General features: G+C 41.8%; 1 pseudogene; it reads right to left on the bottom strand.

The window, feature by feature from the left end:
* Nucleotides 1-980: 980 nt before the first annotated feature.
* Nucleotides 981-3,326, bottom strand: LOC147001245 (glyceraldehyde-3-phosphate dehydrogenase pseudogene; annotated as a pseudogene).
* Between the last annotated feature and the right edge of the window lie 5,272 nt (nucleotides 3,327-8,598).

Here is an 8,598-nt window from a genome sequence, read left to right as displayed (position 1 = left end):
ACAAATTAAGAAATATTTTATTATGTTTTCATCACCAAAGATTATGGAGTTTTCTAGCAAATATTGACAAGCTTTATAAAGTAGTAAAAAGAAATGACTAAAATCATTGAATTCTTATAGTTACATGTATTTAAGACAACCTATTTGACATGTGTCTAAATTTAGGCTAATGGCAAGATGGAACCAAGTCCTGAAAAGATCAATAATCTTTGATTTAAATAAACATTATTCAAAGTGATATGCTCAGACAAAGAAAGGTTCATAAAAAAACTATAGAACACTACTGGTTTCATTAATAAATACAGAAAAGTCAATAGCTCTGTACTTCAATTAATTTTTTAAATCACGAAAATTGAAAGGATACAGTAAACAATTCAAAAATAACTTAGGTAAGTATTGGGGATTAAATGAGAATTGCCCCTCCCCATAGGCTCATGTATTTCCATCCGTGGTCCTCAGTTGGTGTTGTTGTTTGGAGATGTTATAGAATCTTTAGAAGGCAGAGCCTTGACTGAAGAACTACATTACTAGCAGTGGGCTTTGAAGTTTTGCAGCCTCATCTAACTTTCCAGTTTGGTCTCTCTGCGTACTCTGTGCAGTTGAAATGCAGTCAGCCAGCTTCCCTCTTCTATTGCCAGGCTGCTTTTTCCATTATGGACTCTCTATAGACCCATAAGCCAAAATAAACTCTTTCTTTTTTTTTCTTTTCTTTTTTTTTTTTTTTTTTTTGTTGTTGTTTTGTTTTTTGTTTTTTCGAGACAGGGTTTCTCAGTAGCCCTGGCTGTCCTGGAACTCACTCTGTAGACCAGGCTGGCCTCGAACTCAGAAATCCGCCTGCCTCTGCCTTCCAAGTGCTGGGATTAAAGGCGTGCGCCACCACGCCCGGTAATAAACTCTTTCTTAAGAAATTCTAGTTGTGTGGTTCTTATCATAGCAACAGAAAAGCAACTAATACAGTGAGCTCTTAGATCATGTGCTGGTTAGTTTTGATCATCTTGACACAAACTGGAGTCATCTGGGATGAGGGAACCTTTTTGAGGGATTGCCTCCATCTCCACACCTGTATTGTATTAATATGAATCATGCATAATATTGCCCTATAAATTAAACTATTATGAAGACATGTCTGGGCTAGATCAACTCCTGAGACCTTATAATTTAGACATTAAGAATTAAGCATTGCTAGTTTAGTAGTTCAAAGACAAACAACTTATAGACATACAGGAAGAGGCTCTGGATCAAAAAGATGTGTTCCAAGAAAAGCACAGACAAGATTATGTGCCATGACTTAGAAGAAATAAACTGTGTTAAGCAAACTAGATAGAATGCAAAGGTGGTTATTGAGGTAGGGTTCTTCTTCTTCTTCTTCTTCTTCTTCTTCTTCTTCTTCTTCTTCTTCTTCTTCTTCTCCTTCTTCTTCTTCTTCTTGTTAATATCTCTTTATGTTTCACTGGGCAATTTCAATAAATAGGCAGACTGTCTTTGGACCTCCATGTTTACACAGAACTGCTTCATTTGATGTCCTGACTTGACCAGCATCTCCAACATCAGCAAAGTCCAAGGAAGGAGTTCTTTCTCCATGGGCTTCTTCTCCATGAGACCTTCATATGATAACTCACATCTCACTTTGTAGATTTATAAATGATAAAGGCTGGAAGCAAATTTTAACCACACTGAAGATTTCCATCTTATATAGTAAAAGTCTCATACCAAAAAAAAAAAAAAAAAAACCAATGTCCTCTCAGAGATTTTCAAATTGACCAACCCAAGCTAAGGTATTGTGATTGGCACTTACACTGCAGCTCTCAGAGGCAAACTCGGAACTTAGCCTGGAGATGCAGAGCTCAGAAATGTCAATTATATCAGTTCAACTTGTGAGTCCAGGCTGAAATGAAACATTTTAATTTAAAGCCTGATGGTTTTTATGAAGTAGATGGTCCCCAGGTGACTTTCCACGGGGCAGCAAGACACTGACCAAGTTCTCATCAGTCCTCAGCCAAAGGAAAGGAATGAAGACAAAGCAGAAGGTTTTCAAGAATCTAACCTCAATTATTAATTTCGTTTGTTTTTGTGGGTGCAGTGAACTTTATTGATGGTATTCAAGAGAGTAGGAAGTGCTCCCTAGGTCCCTCCTGTTATTATGGGGGTCTGGGATGGAAATTGTGAGGGAGATGTTCAGTGTCAGGGACCAAGTTGGGATAGGGACTCCTCAGCAATCGAGGGCCTCTCTCTTGCTCTCAGTATCCTTGCTGGGGTAGGTAGTCCAGGGTTTCTTACTCCTTGAAGGCCATGTAGGCCATGAGATCCACCTGTTGCTGTATTCATTGTCAGGCCAGGAAATGAGCTTTACAACGTTATCATTGAGAGCAATGCCAGCCCCGGCATCAAAGGTGGAAGAGTGGGAGTTGCTGTTGAAGTCGTAGGAGACAACCTGGTTCTCAGTGTAGCCCAGGATGCCCTTTACTGGGCCCTCAGATGCCTCTGCTTCACTACCTTCTTGATGTCATCGTACTTGGCAGGTTTCTCCAGGCGGCATATCAGATCCACAATGGATACATTGTGGGTAGGAATATGGAAAGCCATGCCAGTGAGCTTACCGTTCAGCTCTGGAATGACCTTGCAGCCTTAGCAGTACCAGTGGATGCAGGGATGCTGTTCTGGACAGCCCCACACCCATCACACCACAGCTTTCCAAAGGGGCCATCCACAGTCTTCTGGGTGGCAGTGATGGCATGAACTGTGGTCATGAGCCTTTCCACAATGCCAAAGTTGTCATGGATGACTTTGGCCAGCGGGGCTAAGAAGTTGGTGCAGGATGCATTGCTGACAATCTTGAGTGAGTTGTCACTTTTCTCCTGGTTCACACACATGGGGGCATTGGCAGAAGGGGCAAAAATGATTACCCTTTTGGCCCCACCCTTCAGGTGGGCCCCAGCCTTCTGCATGGTGGTGAAGATGCCAGTAGACTCTACAACATACTAGGCACTGGCATCACCCCATTTGATGTTAGCAGGATCTCACTCCTGGAAGATGGTGATGGGCTTCCCATTGATGACAAGCTTTCCATTCTCGGCCTTTACTGTGCCATTGAATTTGCCATGGGTGGAGTCATACTGGAACATGTAGACCATGTAGTTGAGGTCAATGAAGGGGTCATTGGTGGCAACAATGTCCACTTTGCCAAGTGCAGAGCAAAAGGCAGCCCTGGTAACCAGGCACCCAATACAGCCAAATCTGTTCACACCAACCTTCATCATTTTGTCTACAGGACGAGACTGCACAAGAAGATAGAGCTGTCTCTGGAACAGGTATGAGCAGAGAGCCATCTCAGTTAATTTCTATTGCTATTTATTTTATAATTAATCTGAGGAACACATGCCATTGTGATGAAAAACTCATTTTAGCTGAGGCAGGATAAAAATACAGAGAAAATTATAGGGACATGAGACTGAAAGGAGTCCCTCACCCCAGAGTCTGGCTGAAGCCTCTCTCCAGAAGAAAACAAGGATTTCAGCATAGGGAGTAACTGAAGAGTGCCTTTCTCCATTTCCCAATATATACCTGAGAGTTTTCTAAGAATTGCACCAGAAACTCTGTGGCATTGCCCTGGAGTCCTTGTGCTACCTATTAGCACCTAGTTTACCTTACCAGACTATACTAAAAGACTATAGGGATTTCTCAGGCTGCTGAGGATGATAATGTAGAGCTGTGTCTCTGTCCCTTCACAGGTGACAGTCAGTAGAACCAAGGGGAATCGATAGAAAACATTAACTAAACATGTAAAGCTCTCTAACATTCCATGGATTTCATAACTACTGGAAATACCTACCCCCATTTGAGTTAGAAGAGTAAAGGAAAGGTTTTAAACACCTTAAAAAATGAAGGGAAATCCATGGGGATTGAGACAGTTTCTAAAGAGGAAACACTGAAGAGTGTTGAGGTGCAAGCATTTAATGCCAGATCTCAGAAGCAAATGGATCTCTGTGGTTCCAGGTTCCACCATTCCTCCTAGGGTGTCCAGACACCACCGGTACCCGGGCTAGGAGTGGACAGTGCAAGAATCCTAAATGGGTGAGGTCCACAATTTGCCTCTTCTCTCCCTGGCATCAGATGCTGCTGCACACTAAGACAGAAGAGATAAAGTAGAATCTAGGATGAATGGGATCAGCAGAACTCTAGTGTTACAGCTCTTAGAAAAGGAGTAAAGAGGTTTGTGTGGCCACCATGGGGCCAGGGTCCTAGGTCCCTGCTGCAGTTGTGGCAACTGTGGTAATGTCCGGCCAGAGCTCTGATGCAAACCTCTGCAAGCGGCTGGAGCCTGAGGCCATTGTACCTGGTAAACTTCTCTCTGCATTTCCTGGAAAATTATCATCCTGGTTTCCAGATACCCAAGAAGGGAAGGAATCGTGGCTGACTAGTAACATCACTGGGCTGAGGCTCATGGGAACACAAAGAAAGCTGGAAGTCCACAGGGATCAAACTCCTTCTCTCTTCTACCTCCCAATGTCCCTCCTATACCTCCTGCTGGCAAAGTCTGATGTGACAAAATCCAGGATGGTGTCTACAGAGTTTGACCCCTGGAGCACAAAAAAAGTGGGGTGGGCAGGCTTAGAACCAAGTAACTTAATAATTGACATAACTATGTTAATTTCATTTTTTACTAAAAAGCATATTTGCATATAAAAAATCGCTTGGTGTCATCAGTTCCAAAGACCTCACCTTACTTTTAATGTGCTTTAATATGAAAAAAGATAACAGGGGCATTTTGTTCTTTCATAACTCTCTCAACACCGAGTCTCATTTGATTCCTACAGAGAAGATGGTCTCAAACACTGTATATTTCTTTGTTGATAGCTCTGCTTCACAGAAAATGGAACAACAAATAAAGAATTACTATCCAAACTTAAGTCTAAGAGAAATTAGGTGTCAAGAGCCTATGGAAGAACAAAAGTTCCATCTCTTCTTACCTTGGAATCCATGCAGCAGGAGATGGTCTATGATTCACTGAAGGCTCTATGATTCGCTAAAGAATGATATCCCATCTGCAACCCTATAGTTGGAACAACATGATGAACTAACCAGTACCCCGGAGCTCTTGTCTCTAGCTGCATATGTATCAAAAGATGGCCTAGTCGGCCATCACTGGAAAGAGAGGCCCATTGGACTTGCAAACTTTATATGCCCCAATATAGGGGAATGCCAGGGCCAAAAGAATGGGAATGGGTGGGTAGGGAAGTGGGGGGCGGTATGGGGGACTTTTGGGATAGCATTGGAAATGTAATTGAGGAAAATATGTAATAAAAAATATTAAAAATAAATAAATAAATAAATAAATAAATAAATAAATAAATAGAAAATTGACACATTAAAAAAAAAAAGAATGATATCCCAGACTGGAATAGTATGTAAATTCAAAGAGTGTTTTATTCTGTAGAATTCCAGCATATTGGGGGTCTATCATCTACAAAGATGGAGAGACCCCAAAATGAGCTCGCAGGGTCAATTTAAAGCACATTAGGGCAATTCCTGGGAGGGGTAAGTGGCCTCTATCTTACTCTTGGCTCTATCTCTAGGGGCATTCCAGAACCATTGCTGTGATCTGGAGGGATGGAAACTGTTGCTGGTTAAATCTGGAAATGGCTGCTGACCCATTGTCCTTGCTCCAGAGCAGGTGGTGGGCAGCTTCTGAGGCCTGGACTTGCCTGGTTCTTGGAAACAGAGATTTAGGCCTAGTCTCCTGAAGTGCCAATGTGAAGCCTGTCATGGAGTCAGTCCAGCCTTCTCAACGGGATGCTGAATTGCTCCCCTCCCCACTTCCACTACCAGATACTTTTTAATATCCTTCAAGGACATCCTCACCTTTGAAGCTCCACTGATGTGAGGCCTTTGAGAACAGCAGAACCTGGCTTGGCTCCGATGGGAACTGGAGTGCCAGCTGCTTTCCTAAGTCCCTTGTTTAGTGCCAAAGAAAAATGAGAACAAAGGAGTGAGCAACGTGACTGGATCAAACTGGAGCAAAGTGATCCTATTAGGAAAGCAGTGAGGACACCAAGAGGAAGGAGCCTCAAGAGAGGCTTTTTGTCTAGGGGCCTTTCACTGGACTTGCAGTGGCAGGAGATAAGGAATGAGGCCATCTTTACTGAGGTTGGTTATTTTTCAAGTACATTTTGAGTCAAGCCCACACAGAGACCACATACACTTTGCTTGTACTCTCATTTGCCTTCCAATCAGGGAAGTGATCTTACGTTAAGATTCTCTCTCTCTCTCTCTCTCTCTCTCTCTCTCTCTCTCTCTCTCTCTCTCTCTCTCTCTCTCTCTCTCTCTCTCTCTCTCTCCACTCTCCTCTCTCTCTCTCTAGGTTAATTCACCATGGACCCTTATTTCCTGGGAGGAATTAACTCCTGTCTCAGCATCACAAAACATACCTGCTATTTTTCCCAATTCTCCCCAGTATCTACAATTCTTGGGCTCTTCATCATACCCCAAGTCTACACTGGTACACCATGACCCACATCCATTAAAGGCTCCTGCATCCTGCTCAGGACTACCCTTTACACTTCAAGTCTTGGCACAATGTAGCTGATTGAATCCTACACATGAAAACACACTAATCCACTGTCTAACCTAGACCCCTACCACAATCAGCTTCTCACAGTAACGCTGCTTTAGGAGTACCCTCAAAACTTAGTCCTCATACAGAATTGAATGAGATCAACAAACATTTCTGTCATTTTGAACTCCAAAACTCAACTCCATCTAAATTCTCTAATGGTTTTGCTCATATTTCTTGTTACGCTTCAGTAAAGGTGCCTCTCTAGTCACTTTCCCAACCTATGAGCCCCTTCTTTTTAGCTGTGTCCCTGTAACTCTATTAGAACAGTGAGTGTGCACATACAAAAAAAAAAAAAAAAAAAAAAAAAGATGACAGTGGATCTCTGAGCTCTCCAACCCCGGGCTCTGTACATTTCCATCAGGGGGTATCCTCTACTCTCTGAGCACAGGACAGCAACTGCTCACTGCTGAGTTCTCCCCTCTCAGGCTTTTATCTCTCTTCCTACCTATCAGACTTCCTGCTGTCTGATCTTTCTATTCCTTGAATGTCGGTATTGCAAAAGGATCTATCATTAACTTTTCCTCTACAGTGTAATCTCCTTTTTAAATCTTTTTCTGCTCCATGACTCGTGAACTACTTGTCAGCAGTTACCAACTCTGGTTGTGTGTGTGTGTGTGTTAGAATCACATAAAAGGCTTTATAAAATATACAACCTCTACCCCCCAACACACACACACACAATCAGTCAAGCCAACTTAAAAAACTGTCTAGGATCCTCTCAATTAAATCAGAACCTCTGGATCTAGGCCTCTATTTTTTTTTTTTTGAAAGCTCTTTGGGTTCAACAAATGTGAAAATAGATCGCAGACTACTACTCAAAGTGAATGGATTATAAATCTATGCTTTGAGTTCTCTCTTTTCTTCTGACCACATTTCCAGATTTGCTGGACATTTCTATTGAGTCCCACTAGTATTTTCACTTGAAACATCCAAAATTAAACTCATTACCTATGCAAATTACATTACACATTGTATTTCTTATGCAAATATATTGCTATCCTTCTGTAAATTTAATAATAGAATGATATTTCTTAGAACCTAGGATGGAGACATCAGAATAATTTGATTCCTCTTTCATCATTACTGTCAGCTTCTGTTCATCCCTTCTCTGTTGCTGTGATAAAATCCCAAGACAAGAAACATCTTATAGAAGAACATATTTGTTTTACATTTCCAGAGTTTCATAATGGTAAGAGAGGCATAACAGTCCACCAGAGCAAGAAGCTAGAAAATTACATCTCCATTCATACAAAGGAAGCAGGGAAAAAAAAAAAAAAAAAAAACAGTGAACTCTCAAAGCCTACCCCCAGTGCTGTAGCTTTGCTCAAACAGCACCACTAACTGGCGACCAAGTATTTAAATACCTGACCCTGTGCGGACATTTCTCATTCAAGCCACGACAACATCCAATCAAATGTTAAGAACTCCTGAGTGTAGCTTCATGTCCAGTTCTCACTACTACCAAGTTTGAATGATCTGACACTACTTCTCAATGATTCTATTAGAATAGCCTCCAAATTAGCTTTAATCCAATTTGGTCTGTAGCCCTGGAGACATGAGATACCCTAAAAAGTATTATTCATAGAGCATACCACAGAGTTCTCATACAGTCATTCTCCTGAAAGAATCCCAAGGCGCCCTACCATCTACAGAAGAAATACAAGTGATTTGGAATGATGTTCAAGGCTCCAGCCATATTTTTGTCTTGTAACAGGCTCCAGACCTTAGCAAAACTGACACCATGTTAGAGTCACCATTCTGACCTTAAAACCAAGCATGTAGGCACCAACACCTGCCAAAACAGGAACAAAGACCTAATCTAAGGTCTAGTCTACAGTTCCAAGTACCAGGGAAGACCCTAAATCTACTAACCTTACATTTTGGCTTCTGCAGTTCTGCTTCTTGCTAACTGAAATGTGACAGCCAGGATGTGGGTTTGTGCATAAAAGACAAAGAATTGTAATGATCAGGGCTGCATGATTTGG

Source organism: Mus caroli, unplaced genomic scaffold (genome assembly GCF_978045245.1).
Source record: "Mus caroli unplaced genomic scaffold, Mus_caroli_1 scaffold_14, whole genome shotgun sequence".
Taxonomy (NCBI): Eukaryota; Metazoa; Chordata; class Mammalia; order Rodentia; family Muridae; genus Mus; species Mus caroli.
Note: the sequence above shows the minus strand (reverse complement) of the source record. Positions and strands in the feature narration are given on the sequence as shown.